General features: G+C 35.1%; 1 pseudogene; it reads right to left on the bottom strand.

Annotated features, from left to right (window-relative positions):
• Positions 1 to 1,401: 1,401 nt before the first annotated feature.
• Positions 1,402 to 17,041, bottom strand: LOC131409332 (UDP-glucuronosyltransferase 2B17-like; annotated as a pseudogene).
• Between the last annotated feature and the right edge of the window lie 1,173 nt (positions 17,042 to 18,214).

Genomic DNA, 18,214 nt, shown 5'->3' on the forward strand with positions numbered 1-18,214 from the left:
GAAGAAGACACAAAGAAATGGAAAGATATTCCGTGCTCTTGGATTGGAAGAATTAACATAGTTAAGATGTCCATACTTCCTAAAGCCATCTATAGATTCAATGCAATTCCTATCAAAGTTCCAACAAAATTTTTCACAGAAATAGAACAAAGAATCCTAAAATTTATATGGAACAACAAAAGACCCCGAACAGCTAAAGGAATCCAGAGAAAAAAGAACAAAGCTGGAGGTATCACACTCCCTGATTTCAAAATATACTACAAAGCTACAGTAACCAAAACAGCATGGTACTGGCACAAAAACAGACACACAGATCAATGGAATAGAATCGAAAGCCCAGAAATAAACCCACACATCTATGGACAGCTAATCTTTGACAAAGGAGCCAAGAACATACAATGGAGAAAAGAAATTCTCTTCAATAAATGGTGTTGGGAAAACTGGATAGCCATATGCAAAAATTTACACAATGAATTCATAACATATCTGTAAGTAACTAAGTGATTCTGTCTTTTTTTGAAAGCAGTGGACATATGAATGTGTACACACATTTGAAGAGAACAAAAATTTGATAAATCCTTTTAGAGTACAGCCTCTGTATTATCACAACTTTTAACTGAGATCTTACATTCATTATCAAAAGTTGAAAATAAGAGTGAAAGCAAACAGGTGGATCTTTTTAAAGGGCTGTGAGGTAAAGAGAATTAGCTAGTGAAACCAAAGAGTTTCCCAAATAGTTCAAATTTATTTTAGGAAGCAGCTGGAAGTTGTTATATTTCTAAATCCACAAACATTCTACTGAGAAATGACTTCAGCTGAATTAAAGCAATGTTTTGCCATGTCTTTAGGTAAGGAGTGATGCTGATGCTGGATGCACAGTAAAAGCCAAGCAACACTAGTGGTCTCCCAAAAAGAAATGAAAGGGTGAGTCTTTCTACAGAATTCTAATTATTGAATCATTTCTTTAACAAAAGAAAAAGCTATAAATTTCTGCACCAACATGAAGTTAAAATATTCTGAGTATTTGAAAAATAATATTGGTAATGTGAGTAGACACCTTATGTTCTTGTGTCCATGCATTATGTTAGAAACACAGTTAAGCTCAATAAAATTTTTTTTTGATATAAATTGTGAATTATAACTGTAAATTTCAATATAACCCCATATAGTTTTATTTTTTTTTTTATTTTTCCCCCAGTTTTCTTTCTCTTGGCATGAAATATTTCTAATTCTTAAACAGGTTGTAAATTCCTTGAAAATAAATTTTGTTTTGAGAAGCTAAATTGTAAAAAGTCATTTTGTTACGTTAGGAAGGGACCCCTACATCACAACTTTTTCTTGCTGGGATGAATTGGAGGAATCTGATCTGTGAGACACACCAGCTTTAGGCCTCCGATACAACTACTCTCTTTTTTCCTTCTTTGCTGTTTTAGTAAACTTCTGGCAACAAAACAGACAGCATTTTGTGATGACAAATATAGCAGTTGTTACACAGGCCAGCAGGAACCCAACCATATCCAAAGAGTGGTACTGGAACCAGGTGAGGTCATGGGCTGCAACCCGAAGGTGTTGGCTCCTTTTTGGCGCATGACAAACTCGATCCAGAAGACAGCTCGATCTAGAGGCTTCGTTGGCTGATCATGGTGAATTCTTGAAAATTTTATAGCATTCTCTTTATAACTAAAGGAGAAACACAAAGATAGCAACATTGAAAGGAAGTTAATTTGTCTAAGAGTACCAATTCCATTAATGATTTTTGAAAAGTATCATACAAATGATTCAAATGTCAGAAGTAATAATATATTTTTATTTGGGACTCATAGAAGGTTTGGCAGTTAAATTGGATTTTTCTGATTGACAAATATTTAAAAAGTGAAAACGGAGGGCCACGTGGGAAAGTTGAATCTTTTCTAGCAGAGGACATGATACAAGCCATTTTAAGTGCTGTAAGTCAGATGGTGGAAATGCAATTTTAGGATGATGCTCTTGAACCTTTTAAAGAGGAACTGTGTCATAGAGGATGTAACGCCTCCTCACTGGTCCCCGTGCTTCTACTCTACTACCCTATTTTCCACCAGTAACCAGAATGAATGTTTTCAAACTCATGTCAGATTATAACACCTCTCTGCTCAAAATTTCCATCTGACTCCTCATACCATTTAGAATAAATTCCACATCTGTTCTTTGCCTACAGGACCTCCAAAGACAGACTCCTGATAACCTCTTATTCTATCACTTAGTCCCATGCGCACACTGTTGTAGGCACTTTGGCCTTCTAGCTGTTCATTGATGCTGCCAAATGTATTCTCATCTCAGCGCCTTTGTACTTTCTGTCTCCTCTGTCCTTCTCCTGGAGCACCATTCCCTGCAAGACCCCAAGGCTGCTTCTACCTTTTGATGGAGGCCTTTGATTCAGAGTTACATCTCAGAGAGGCTTTTCCTGGCCACATTACGACAGCACTCGTGGGCATTTCTTCTGTTGTTTCTTGTTGATTTTGCTTTTTAATGTGTATAAATTTTTAAGTATGTTATATATTCTAAAATAAACCTTTAAGTATGAAACACATACGAAAATTGCACATTTCCTAAATAAGCAGCTTGAAATTCAAAATTAGCTAGAAAACTATCACAAGGTAAAACACTAATATAGCTACTATCCAGATCATGAAATAGAGAATCATAAGCTCCCCAAAAGTACTCCTTCCTTGTGGACACTTCCGGTCACTAGTCTCTTCCCCAAATTAAATACCAGCCTGACTTCTAATATCATAGAGTAGTTTTGCTTGTGTATATCCTGGAATCATATAGTGTATACTCATCTGTGTCCGTCTTTTGTGTATCAGATGTTGGTTAATTCCATGACTGTATAGTATTCCTTTGTATGACAATACCACAAATTATTTATTCATTCTTTGATCAATGGACATTTGGGTGGTTAACAGTTTTGGGCCATTACTAGTAATGTGGTTATAATAATTCTTGTTTATATTTTTGGTTTACATATTTATACATTTTTGTTAGTCATATATCTAGGAGTGGAATTACTGAAAGAAAAGTGCATGTATGTTTGGGTCTCACTGATACTACTAAACAGTTTTCTAAAATGGTTTGTTAATTTGTGTTCCCACTAGTAGTGTGCAAGAGTTCCTACTTCTCCACATACTTTTCAATACTTGGTTATGTCAGTTTTTTTAAACTTTAGCTATTCTGATGAATTAATAGTGAGGTTTTAATTTACATTTTCCTGATGACTAATGAAGAGAGTAAAGCTGTATATATTTTGCTAAAGAGGGTAAGTATAATATTTTGTATAGGGTTTTTTTTTTTTGGTAGATAGTCATTATCAGACTAAGGAAGTTTCTTTCCATTTCTAGTTTGCAAAAGGTTTTTGGTTTTTTTTTGAGTATCATGAATGGATGTTGACTTTTGTCAAATTTTTCTTTAACCACTGAAATGGTCATGGTATTTTTCTCTTTGATTTGACAATTGGTAATTTGTACCTGCTTTACTTCTTTCTTATCCAACTTGCCAGGAGTTTATCAATTTTGTCAGTTATCATAAAGAGCCAGTTTTTGGACTCATTGATCATCTCCATTGCATGTTTGTATTAATTAATTAATTTAATTAATTAATTAATTTTTCCTATTGTATTCATTTCTTCCTTCTACATTGGTTTAATTTGCTGTTGTTTTGCTCAGATTTTGAAATGGAAGCTTAAATCATTGTCTATTAGACTTTTTATTTATGTAATACATGTGCATTTTAGGATCTAAATGTCCTTTTAAGTACAGCTTTTGCTGCATTCCACAAACCTTGATACATTTAATTTTCATTATCATTTAGTTCGATGTATTAAAATTCCATTATGATTTTTTCATTGACTCTGAATTATTTTAAAAAACATTGTTTAATTTCTAAAATTTAGATTGAAGTTTTCTTTGGTGATTTCTAACTAAATTCCAGTATGACCAGACAATATACTCTACATGAATTGAATCTTTTCAGATATGCTGAGTCTTGGTTTATAGACAAATATATGGTCAATTCTGGTATTTTATTATGTATTCTTTTGAAAAATGTGTATTCCCAGTTGTTATCTATCTACCTACCTATTATCTATCTATCTACCTATTATCTATCTATTTATCCTCCTATCATCTATCTATCTTGCCTCAGGTATGAAGCCATGGAGAGTGATTTCTAAGGGGTATAAGGTTCCTTTTTGGGGTAATGAAAATGAAAATATTCTAAAATTAGATTATGATGATATGGTGAGGGTTTTATAACTCTGTAAACACACTAAATATATTTGAATTTTACACTTTATATTTTTATTTATTTTTGTGAGGAAAATCAGCCCTGAGCTAACATCCATGCCAATCCTCCTCTTTGTTCGCTGAGGAAGACTGGCCTTGGGCTAACATCTGTGCCCATCTTCCTCCACTTTCTACAGTACGCCGCCACAGCATGGCCTGACAAGCAGTGCATTGGTGCGCGCCTGGGATCCAAACCCGGGCTGCCAGCCGCTGAGCGTGCACACTTAAATGCTACGCCATGGGGCTGGCCCCATGAATTTTACACTTTAAAGAGGTAAACTTTATAGTAAGTAAATGTTATCTCACCAAATAATCTATTAAAATAATTATATTAATACAAAATAATTTTTTACTAAAAATATTTTTATAATTTTTGAAATTTGAAGTAATGAATTGGACTATTTTCTGATATTTCTTTCATGTTCATCAGTTTTTCCTACTGTGGATTCTGTCACATTTTAAATATATGCTTCTTACAATAAGCTATATAACTTTTAAAATTTTTTGCGTAGAAAATTATTACACTAATTGATTATCCATTAAATCTATAGGATTAAAATGCATCTTTGAAATAGCTGTCTGGTTGAATGTAAAAGTGAATTTTAGATTTGATATATAATTTTAATGATTTCAAAATTAACCTCTTAATAATAGATCAAAACTTATACTCACTGCTGAAAAGAGAACCTATCTATAAACACTACCTAGTTAAAAAAAATGTTATACTCACAAAGGGTCATTACTGACAGTCTTCAATGCACTGAACAAATCTGTACTTGACATTGTGTTCAAGTCCAATCTAACAGCTGCTCCCTTGGCCTCCGTGTGAGCAATATTATCAGGTTAATCAACAAACATGGGGAGTCCTACCATGGGAATCCCATGGTAAAGGGCTACATAGATGCCATTGCCACCACCATGAGTGATAAAAGCTTTGGTTTTTGGATGACCTAAGAAAGAGATCAATAAAAACAGTAAACTCTGAGTCCCATAATTAAAAATAGAAATTGACAGTATAAGCTAGTAGAGAAGGCAATATTTTCTGCACAGGATTACTATGCCCATGAGATCACATAAACATTTGTGGATTTCCAAAAGAAGTCTGTCTGAGGAAAGGAGAGAAAGTTTTACATTAAAAGAGATGTTAGTGCAAAGTTTTTTGTCCAGTAAACAAGTGTGGAAATGAATCCAGATTCAAAGAATATCGTGTTTGAAATCACGGAAGTGAAGAAACATTGCCTCTTAAGAGTATAGGGAGTGATTCACTATGGTAATGTGTGAGAATCTCAGGAGGTGTTTGGAAATAAAGGCAAATGATAGATGTGTTGAACACAAAGTGTTTCATATCCTATTGGGTGTACTTTATTTTGTAGGCGGTGTGAGTCACTGAAAGTTCACAGAAAAGTAGGGGTGTTTTCCTATAAGTTTTTGGAATAAAGCATTATAACAGAATAAGAAACATAGATCTGAGGTAGATGAGCATGGAGGTGACAAGACCAATCAAGAAGCTACTGAAAATTTATGGCTGAGAGATAATTAGCATCCGATTGTCGATGTTTTCAAAAGCAATCGTTGCATTAAGTTGCTGTTCTACTCTTTTTCCTCGGATTTTCTCTTAATCAGAATTTTGTTTGTTTGCCACAATCTTACCAAGAAGATCATTCTGTGGGATCCACGTAAAGAGTTGAGTATTGGGTCCTAGTGTATCTGATTTCTTTCCACTAAATCTCCACACAACCTATTAAGGTGAAGAAAATGCTCTACTCCATGAATAAGATCACACAGGCTTAGAGTATTTTTGAAATTAAAATCTACTAAGAAGTCTTTCCCAGCTTCTTCCAATTAACAGATGTGCACATTTTTGTCCAGAGATGTTAAAATGTGCTATTAAATAGTGAAAAAAATCAAAGTGCCAAAAATCTGGGGGTGAGCAACTATCTTTTTTTAGAGTTTACTACAAATTATTAGTTTATTATTTGCTATTATTAGTTCTAAAAAGCTGAGGGAAATTAGTTTGTAAGTGACATATTTTAATATTAAAAGCATTCAGGAATCAATCAGAGCTGTAGTATAAACACAACGTTAACTGCAATTTTACTTCATGTGACTATCTCGTATAACAAACTTGTGGTTTTAATCTAGAAAAGACTTTGCTTGCTTAGCATTTTCTGAGGGGAACAGGTGAGGATTTGCTTATGTTCACTTTCTCCATAAAGCATTTTGATGGGAAGTTATATCTTTCTATTTTATATTGTCAGCAATATTATACTTTCTTCTACTTGGGACAAAAGGATAAAGTTCCTTCTTCTTATAGAGGGAATATAAAATATTTTAGATTACATATTGGAACAACACTGCTTCCTATTATCTTTTAAGTAGAAATCTTCCAAGGCATTATCTCAGTTCTTTTTCCCATGAAGGCATTAATAGTGGAATTATCCATCTACAATTTTATGTATTTTTTATACAAAGCTAGGGATTGCAGGGACTGGCCCTGTGGTGTAGTGGTTAACTGTGCACGCTCCGCTGCTGGCGCCCCGGGTTCGGATCCCGGGGGTGTACCCACGCACCGCTTGTCAGGCCACACTGTGGCAGCGTCCCATAGAAAGTGGAGGAAGCTGGGCACAGATGTTAGCCCAGGGCCAGTCTTCCTCAGCAAAAAGAGGAGGATTGGCATGGGCATTAGCTCAGGGCTGGTCTTCCTCACACACACACAAAAAAGCTAGGAATTGCAGAATTAATAATAGGACAAATGATAAAATTAAAAAAATACAGCATCACTAATTTTCATTGACCATAATAAGCTAGAATAGGCAAACTAGCAGCTTGTGTTGTTAAGAGATCTAATTGCATTTTACACAATAGAAAACACTAATTTGGAATGCCCCATGTATCAAGGATGCTGCATTCAGCCCTAAGTAGTGACTGATGCCGAAATATTCAATTCTAAGTGGGATAAAATCCCAAGGAATCCTAGGTTAGTGAGGCAAATTTTTAAAAAGATGGCAGGTGGCTCTATTACCTGTAAAGGCAGTCTGCCTGATTTCAGGCTCTCAGAAACAAAAATATTGTGAGTTGTTTGGGGTCAGTTTAGATCATGCCTGAAGGTGGCAAGTAGTTCACCACCAGTGAGAGAGCTCACATGGATCACATAATTTCGTTAAAATAATTACAGGATGTCACAGGAAGGAGAACCTCTGTACTTTTCTCTATGCTAAACCTGGCTCTACCCATGCTTTCCCAGTTTTTGCCTCTCCCCTTCCCCCACCTCTGAGAAAGTCCTTGTTAATCCAATTGGACAGAACAGTGTATTGATTAGGCCAAGTTACTGATGGGCAGGACTAAGAGCACTTCAAGTCAGAGACCATGTCCCTTCCTTCCTATTGCCTTTTCTGCTTTAACAGGAAACAAAGCTTGGCCCCTTTGGGCCTGCTCTTTAGTCCCTCCCCACTATTCCACATCAAGGGGAATCAGGAGGCCCAGGCCTCCCCCTTGGTCTCTTCACAGAGGGCTAGTGTTAAGATATATACTGTTTTAATCTTAGGAGACGAGGGAGCAGGAACAGGAGGAAGAGTCTGAATCTTTATGCTCCTACTCAGCCTTTTTGAAAATTCTATTTTGAATATTGAGTGTTTATGCAGCTACCAACTGAAGTACAATTTGATGCTTCTCAGCTGCTCATAACTTCACAGTTCCCCAGGATCCCCTTTTGGAAAGCTTTGATTTGTGCTGTAAGATTTGGGAATTCTTGCTGCATTACTAGCATACTGTTATCATAATAGCAATGAAACCTCACACATAGTCTCTAATATATAAATGTCTCTGAAAGCAAAATAAAAATTAAACTGGAATGTTTAAGCAAATGTGTCCCCCTTGCACTATTTTAGAATTTGACTTAAAAAGAAAAACAGGTATATGAGTTCATTTTGATCTAATTGTATTATGAAATTTTCCCTCCGTTGTAGAAACCGTTTTAATGGATCCACTCTACAGATTGTAAAGAGACTCGTCCAAGTAGTTGTTCACCATAAAGGCAATTTATCAGACCTTCTGTGGAATCTGAGCAAGGACTGATGCAATCATGTTAGCCTTTTCTTCTTGAAGGTTTTGGACCATTGACCCCAAACTAAATACTGCAACGCCATCTTCTCCAGAGCTCTGGACAAACTCTTCGATTTCCTGAAAAAAGATAGTTCATTATGCTATGAAAGGGCCCTCAGCACAGAGATATTTTTTTGTTTATTTCATTTGTTCTTTTTTATTTAGTTTGTTTGAAGGAAATGAATTAATACATTTCTAAAGAGAGAAGAATTGTTAGAATAGTTTACTCTTCTAACATGCCAAACCATTAAATCTCTTTAGAAGGAGATGTAGGATATGAAATCCATTTTCTTTAACCAGTGTATATCATAGATGACTAGGTAAATATGGTTCTTTATTTATCACTTCTCAACAAGAGATGACAATAAAGAGTAAGTTTCCTTTGAAAACCTTTCACACTATGGCATCACAGGTTTCCTTTTCTTAAATGAGTACTAAAAACAGTAAAATTTCTATTCCATGTTTTAAACAATATCAGGGTCAGATACTTTTTTCTTAGTTCTGTGTTAAATAATACTGAGACCTAGCAAAAATAGCTTAGATATTTGTCCCAGGATTATAGGATTCTGACCAACTAAATTAGTTTACTCATTAAAACATATAGCTTGCTTATCAAGACAAGATTCAAGACCTCACCTCACTGTGTCCAGCAATCTAAAGTTATATCATAAACTTTGCTCAGTTACAAGCAGTTCCCTACTTTACATAGACCTCCTTGATATCACCAACCCAGGCCCCTTATAATTATCTTCCTCTGACTTCCCTCTTCTGAAACAATGATAAAACCTGTCAAGGAGATATTCTCCCTTCCTGTAATAAGTCAAATAAACCTAGCTTTGTTTGTTCAACAGGTTTTTTTTTGGTGTCCTTTGAGGAATAAACAGATGACTTAAGAATTTAAAAGTATCTAAACTCCTAGCAGAATTCCTTGAATAAAGTGAAAGACCATCTGTAGCTAAGCTTCTTGAATTTCTATGTCACTTCATGTCCATTACTGAATTATTACACTTTTTTTCTTGGAAGTTTTTCAGGAAGTCTCTTTTGGTGAGTAGGCTTTCCTGATTATGAAGGCTACATGTAATATGACCTGATTATGAGGTTACATGTAATTGCTTTGGTATAAGAAGGAAAGTGCTCTTGTTAAATCGCTTTTACGTACATAAATGAGAACCCTCAATCTATTAGCCACAACGTTTCCTGGTGTTTCAGATTCCCACTACCAAAAGCCCCTTAAATTTGAACCTCAGCTAAGATTCTGGTCTATTAACCTTTGTTCTGGTGATATTACATTAATTGACTGAAAGATTTATGAAATAATTTTCCTCTTCTTAAAGTCTCATATCCTTTTTCTTTCTGGCACATGCTTTCCTAATTTTGGGCATGTTATAGTAATCTCATCTCATATTAAGGAAATAGTTTTTCAAAACTTTCTGCTGTTTGTTTCTTCCTGTTTTCGTTCAAAGTCCTAATAAAAGTGCAATGATATGTGTTAACATTTTTAAGTAGAATTGAGTACAAATTTGATTCTCTCTGATCCTGGTCCAGATATCTCAAGGCAACTAAAGCCATGACTGATAATGAATGTGACAAATTCTGCCTGTAAACTATTTATTTTGGCTGTTTTTACTCCTTGACAATGTGCTTTAAAGGGTAAAACATCTAATCAGTGTGTATATGAACTATTTGGGATCCATAACATAAAATTATTGAAAACTTTCATTTATATTTCTAACTCTGTTGTGAAGGTTAATATGAAACCAGGCATTTCCTCCCTGATTTCTTCCTATATTTGGTTTCAAGCCAGCTAGTGAGATCAGGCAATTTAAAATCTTGGAATAGAATCATATCTTATCATAGTTATGCACTACTGAATGATTTTTAATGCACCACTACAGCTAATTCCAGAGAGAGGCTGATTTACACAAATTGTGTTATCAGGCTACAATGATATCTGCTCTGTTTTGTGCTCTAAAGTACTTTGATCTCATGTAAGACCAGATCAAATGCTGAAGTGCATTCAGAAATGTTTTTGAAAACAGTAACAGGAGTTTGCCAGTACACACTCACATACATGAATATATATATATATATATACATACATATATAAATATATATATAAGAAGGAATCCCTACAGTTTAGATGACTGCTTAAAGCTTCAAATAGATTTTAACATTATTGTCGGCTTACTTTGTTTTCTAAAATTAATTCCTTTGTTAAAAAGGTCACTAGCCAAATTGAAATCACAATAGCTAATATTTTTTAAGCACTATGTTCCTGTCACTGTGTAAGTGCCTTACATATTTAGCTGATTCTTATTATTCCCAGTAGTATTGTTCTATGAAGTTGCTGCAAACATGTCATTAGCAAATACTGAATCATTACTACCAGTGGAAACAACAGAGCTATAACTCATGGAAATGAATGAAGCTTATCTAACAAACATAGTTTCTCCCTATGGCATGTTATAGTTGTCTTGTTTCCTCTGAGGAACACTAGAAAGCACTTCAGCACTATCCTTGGGGGCCATTCTAAACAGTGCAACCACCAACAAGAAGCACAAAAATGCAAAAAATGTGGCATTACGTAGACTGAGAAAGGGACACTTGTTTCCCTTCTCACAGTGTGAGAGCTGTACAACAGGGCAGAGCATCACCTTGTTTGACCTCAACTGGGAACATGCCTGTCAGGTGAATCCATTTTTTTGCTACTCTGTACACATCTATGAATGATTGCAAAAGGGCACTTAAATATTGATTTTGGGGTTACAAATAAGTTTTACTGAGTAGGCAAATTCGAAAACACAATATTGGCAAATAATAAAGAACGGCTGTATTGGAAATTTTTAGTCGCACACCAATTCAACGGGAAAAGGAAGTAAAACGTTTCTTTCCCCATTTTTCTCCTTTTTTCTTGTACATTCTTATTTTATAGGAAAAGTATTCCTGGCAGGATTGGGACCTTTGTATATTTGCTGGCTACCATAATATCACGTATTAAAGCACCAGATCCCATAGCCTTTGAATATTGGCACATATTTTCACTTTGAATATGACATTACCAGAATTTGATTCTTTTAAATACCTGATTGCAATTTACTTGAATAAAATACACAAAAAGAGCTCCCATACCACCTCAATCTCACTTATAATATGATTTGTACTTTATTGTAAATAATTTCGTGTACTTAACATTTATAGTTTTTTTGACTAACTAGTCTATAAGCTCCCCATCAGGGTTAACTGTATGTGTCATTTACTTCTTCTTCTTCAGTGCAGAGTGTAGAATCTGGCATCTAGTAGACATTGAATACACATTTATTGAAAAAAACATATCCATTCTTATGTGTTAGACACTGAAAGACTGTTTTATACTGGTTATATCCATATAATCCTGCATTTCTCTCATCCTTTTAACAACTGTTATGTAGCCCAGAATCTTCAGTGATAATGAAACACATAATACGTGAGGGAATGGTGTGAAGAAATTTATAAATTGTCCCATGTCTTTTCTATAAGACAATATCTGGATTGGGAAAGAAAACTCTTTTCAAACACCAAAGTTTTACCTTAGGCAGAGGTTTGGCAGGTTTGCACTGGAGTCCTCCAACAAATTCAAAATTAGGTAAGAGTGACGAGGAAATTCAAAATCTCAATAGGTTCATATCAACCATATATCAGCTTTCCCCATCAATTCATACAATGTAATGGGTCTTCCTGAAAAAGAAAATAGGGAAAGGAAAATACTTATATTTGTGAATTTATATTCATTTTTTCTTAGAAAATATAGGAATAAAGTTTCAGGTCTCTGTAGGTCAAGATGTTCAAAATATGGCCTTGTTAAAATTTAAGGGAACATTTAAACAACAGAAAAAGTCTAAAGAAAACCACATAAGTGTGAGACTTAATAGTTAACAGCATACTCTCATCTCTGCAGCTTTTCTAACTGCAAATATTCATTAAAGATTCATTCCTAGTTTCATGTATTACAAATTCAAGATAACTGATACATTATATTTCTAAGTCAATATTTCTCTGTGAATGTTTAAGTATATACGATGAATATTACATTCTAAGTGACCATTTTCTCGTTTTCCAACTCAATAGCATTAGGTTTGTATCTCTTTTAGGATATCTGTGACAGTTTAACTGAATCCGATGGCATTTTAAACGTTTTATTTTCTTTGCTAATTGATGATCCTCAGTCTCCCGGGAAGGCACATGCGACAGGGTTTCATGTGGGACATGTGCCCAGCTCAGAACCTACATTGCTGCTCAGTGAAGTGAAGAAACACCCCAAGGTCGATGCAAGTTGTTTGGATAATAATTTTTTTTTCTAAACATCATAATGATCTTTCACATTAAATATGGATCTGCAGTGTGAGGATTTGCATTGTTCACACTTGTCTCAATCTTGCACCAGAGAATAAAAAGCTTACACATGGGAAGCTAAATATCCTTTAGGCTTATGGGCAGGCAAGCAGAGAGTCCCCAGCTGCTCACGAGTCCTCCCTAATGACACAGATCTCACCAGGAAACAACAAACCTTCCTGTCCATAGCTTAAAGACTCATTCTCCCTCGAAAATTTTACAGAAGAAAGTTTATTGCAGGACCAAAGTCCTGGACCATCCATGATAAGGAAAGTACATGATGAATGAGATGCGCTAAATGAAATCATGTCTTTCACTCCCATCTCCATGTCATCTTTTTTTCTTTCTGAAGAAACTTGAAACATTCTGACATGAATTGATTCTTACGATTTAATGTAAAGGGAAGGCTGCTTGATAACTGCCTGAAAAAAATGGAAACCTGAGGCACTATCCCATCATTCAGTCTACCAAGTATTTTCCCATACTTAATTTGTTTCTCTAGTCTACAGAAAACTTATATACACGGAAAAAATAAATTAAGTATTACCAAGCAGGTAGGAATGGGTAGTAAGGGAGATTCACCTGCAGAAAGCTGAAAATTATCCCTTTTAAGCATTTATAACTTGGTCAAGGGATCCCCTTTGTCAGTTTCTATCCCTAGAGTAGATCGGCAGTGTTGTGGTGGTGACCTGTTCAAAGAATGACATAAAACTTGTGGAAAGTCAGGATGGGAACTGACTTTGTTGTAAGAGTCAACCTCTTGCACCGGTGTCCACTTATTTACCTCAAATGCTCCCTAAGCTTCTCTGTGGCTTTGGATTATTTCCTTAAGCTTACATTTCCACAGACTTTCCAACCCACTCACCCACCCTGTTCACTGTCTGGCTTTCTACTTTGATTGTTTGCCATTTGATCCCTGTTTTCCTTCACATTGCCGTGCATGCCCTCCCTATGGAATCTGATCTAAGAGCTTATTTTCTATGACCTACAATTTCTGATTAATTTTTACCAGATTAATCTCAGAAACGTGGGTCTTTGGATTATTTGTGTAGTCTTCTATTTGGACAGAACTAATGACCCTTTCACCGCACACACCAACCAGCTTTCTACTTTGATCGTTTGCCATTTGATCCCTGTTTTCCTTCACATTACTTTTCATACCCTTAAGATGGAATCCCATCTAAGAGCTTACTTCTATGACCTATGATTCCTGATTAATTTTTATCAGATTAATCTTAGAAACTTTGGTCTTTGAATTATTTATTTATTATTTTATTGTAGGTAGATCTACCCTCTCTTCCACCCCACTTACCAGTCAGTTTTCTGCTTTGGTTGTTTGCCGTTTGATGCCATGTGTTCCTTTACATTTCTTTGTATACCCTTGCTCTGGAATGTCGTGAAAGAGCTTATTTTCCATGATGTGTGATTCTTGATTAATTTTTAGCAGACGTGTTTTTGAGAATTTGGTGTTTGGTTTTATTCTCTGAGTCACTGCCTACCGTACCCTCATACAGTATATATACAGTCAAAAGTTAATATTTTTATAACTTGGATCTGTATCTCCTCTGCAATTTTAAATTAACCTTACATACCTTCTTATCCATTGATAACAATTACTACATATATGCTAAGCTTGGTTAAATTCCAATTGAAAAGGATATTTTTTCTAGGTTTTCAAAATTTTTACAATAGGGCACAACAAAATGATGCTTTACATATATGAGTAAATAGTGATGAAGGCGCACTCCTCTTGGCAACACAAAGTTTGGGTAGTTGGAAGGTATATACCGGCAATGGATAGTATCTGTTAAAAAGATCTCCCAGATCAGGAAATACTACCTTTCTTGGTCTTCTATATTGTCGTATACTTGTAATCTCTCCAAGTAATATGTGGAGTTTTGAAATCAGAGTCTCTCTCTTTTCTATCAGTTATGAATTATGCAAAGGCGTTAGGTCCGGGGCCAGACTGCTGTGTTTCAATCTCATCCCCAACATTGTTTCCCATGAGAACTTGAGTAAGTTACTTGAACTTTCTGTACTTCAGTTTCCACATCTGTAAAAGGAGGAGAATAACAGTGCCTATAAAAATGATTTCTATGGGTGTCTTCTATGAGTTAATAAATATGAAGGTCTTGGAAGATTTCCTGGAAGAGAGTAATTCTCAATAAATATTTACCAATTTCCTTCTACCTTCTGAAAACAAAAATCATAGCAGTAGCTTAATAAATGTTATTGAATGAATGTGCTTACCAAATCATGTTTAGAAATCCTTCAGATATGAAAAATATACTAGACCCCATATTTGGCTCTATTTTTTAAATCAAGGGAAAGTAGTAATTGTAGATCAGAAAACAGGCATGGCTAATTCCAAAATAATCCCCAAAATTTTAGGTCTCCTTAGATGATTTTTAATTCATTGAGAAGGAAGGAGTAATAGTAGATAATGCCCAGAGACAACTTATCCAAAACTAAGCAATTTTCCTCTTAATAAAGATATTAAATGACTAGACTAAAGATACAGTTCAGATACAACAATAGAAAAATTGAATCTAGAAAAGAGATATCAGAGACTTTGATTCTGAAAGCTGAAAGGAACCTTAGTCATGAGCTCATAGAAATATCTAATTTTTAAGACAAGTAACCATCAAATTTTCACGAAGTAGGCATAGATTTTCTTATACATAAAGTGAACTTTTTACTAGAACCAGATTGGTAAAATATATTTCCTCATGACTTTCTTTTGATTTTATAAATATACTTAATGAAGTTTCTTGCTGTAGTATATTAAAAATGGCTGTGTATTCTTTGCAACATCTCGTATCAAGAAGTTGAGGATATTTCTCCATCCTTTTAATTTGGACTTGTCTCATGACCTGCTTTATCAATAGAAGGTGGCAAAAGTGACATTGTGTGACTTCCAAACTAGGCCCAGAATGTTCATGCAAGCTGTTCTGGAATTTTACTATCATGTAAACAAGCACAAGGTTGCCTCTTGGAATGGCCACATGAAGGACACAATTAAAGTGTCTTGCTTTTGGGCCAAGCAAGGCCCAAAGAAAAAACATTTCACCGAGCTCAGCCAAAATTGCTGGTCCACAGGATCATGAGCAAATAATATGATTGCTGTTTTAAACACTAAGTTTTAGGATAGTTGGTTATACAGCAAGAAATAACACGGACATTTTGATCTATGAAAAATATAGTTCATATGTAGCTCTTTAAACAAATAAACCCTAAGAATATTAATATAGTAAATCAATGTCAAATGGTATTACAGCTCCAGTGTCACAGAATTTTAGAGTAATTTGCACAAAGTTTATTGAGTAATTGATAAATATTGACTGAGAAATGATCATATGCCCATTTTGACACTAAACCTAAGAAAATATAAATTATCTCTCATTATATATATATATATGTGTATATATATATATATATATATACATATATATACACACACACACACACACTCCAACACACACATAGTGAGGTTTCTTTCCCTTGATTATAGGGAAAATATAATCAATAAACCACTGACTTATCTAATATTTCACTGTAAAATTTATCCCACTTCTTCTTGTTAAAGGTCTCAAATACAAAGTCAAAATATAGGAAATACAGCATATTTTTCACCCTCTCCATAAGTGTCATTTTGTCACTAAGTTCTGATAGGAGAACAGGTACATAGGAAGGAGGTAATAGAAGCCCTCCACAGAGTTTTTCATGTATATTGCCAACAGTAAATCGAAGACCGTAGACCAAAGGTAGGTTAAGTAGTTCAAACAGCAGCTGACCACAAGGAGCAACAGCATCTCCAACAACAATATCAAATTTGTATTATTTCAGTTTCTTGATTAGTTTCTTATTCAAAACTGCATCCCCACAGAGCTTTTGAATAGTATCAGAATATTCATAATATGTTTTTTGCATCTTTGAATCATATGCCCACAATGTACTTTTTGGTAACTCATTTGACCACATCTTGATCCATTTCATAAAACGTGAATCAAGTTCATTCTTAGTAAAGGATGTAGGATAAACTTCGAATTTAAGAGCAGATTGTTTGCTGGGATCTACGGGGATGGAAGCTGAAGATACAGCACAGTCACCTCATGGCCCCTCTGAGCAAGTTCATCCAAGATTGTCTTTAAATTGATCCAATGACTGTATTCTATTGGCCACACCAGCACCTTTCCACAGAACCCACAGCTGAAATAACAAAACAGTGCAAGAAGAGAGGCCCATTTCTTAGACATCCTGGCAAAGTTCACATCTTCTTAATAACTTCTTATAACTTCAATATGGCTCTCATTTATATTCAGGAAAGAATCAATTAAGTGGTTAAAATATAACTGATAACATATCAAGTTCACAATGATTAGAGAGCTCACAGCAGAGGGTTTGAAAAGCAATAAAGAAAGAAAAGAGTAAATGATCTTTTTCTTGCTCCTGTCTTTACTGTGTCACAAAGACAAGAATGATGCCCTTAAAGATAAAGTAACTTCCCCCACATCAACATTTCCTTAAGGATAAGCATCTCTACCTAGGCTAGGGATTGATTGCTGACCTGCTGTGACCATCCAGCTCCAGACCACAGACCTGCTACTCTCTGTGTTATGGTCTATAACCACTCTGTACACCCCCATTTCTTTGGAGTGCTCCATTCCTTTGGGAAAGGATTCTCTTAGGCTATATGGTCCTCAGATCTGGCACATAATAAACTTACTCCAATTTTGATTTATAGATTGGTTATGGATTATTTGCGTTGAAACATTGGTGGTGCGTGGGGCACAAATAGCCTTGGAACTGTGGCAACAGTGAAGTTTTTACTACTTTCAGTAATGGTAAATTGGGACCATATACTCTTGAAAGGAAAGTCACTAGCAGTTGTGAAATATCAGGTATTTGATGAAAACAGGAAAGGTAGAAATTATGAGGACAATAGAGCTAGATGATTGTTTCTGCTGAAATCATGTTTTGGACAATAAATTGGAAAAATGGAAGCTATTAACCATCAAATTAAGGCTAAGTGTGAAAGCAAGAAAGGCCTCTGTGGGTGATCAGAATAAGCCACCTCAAAATATGTCTCTTTACCTTGATTATTTTCAAGAAAAAAAGACTCTGAAAGAAACTTTGACCTGCCCCACCACTAAATGGCTAGAAGAATTTAGGATAGAAAGCCTGTCCCCAGGACAAGCCATAACCATAGATAACTCTACATATGGATAGACTGGAAGGGTCCTTGATAAGCCCATTCTTATCAAAGCTCTGTAAACCAAGTAAAATTAGAAGTTATGCTTTCTAAGAGACATTTACATTTATAAAGAAAGTCTGCATTTGTAAAGGTGTCTCCTTCTCTGTACCAGGAAGAAGGGGGGGTGACCTTATCTCTAGAAACTCTTATCAATGTGAAAGACAAGGACTTAAAT

This window comes from Diceros bicornis, chromosome 8, assembly GCF_020826845.1.
Source record: "Diceros bicornis minor isolate mBicDic1 chromosome 8, mDicBic1.mat.cur, whole genome shotgun sequence".
In the NCBI taxonomy this organism is placed as follows: domain Eukaryota; kingdom Metazoa; phylum Chordata; class Mammalia; order Perissodactyla; family Rhinocerotidae; genus Diceros; species Diceros bicornis.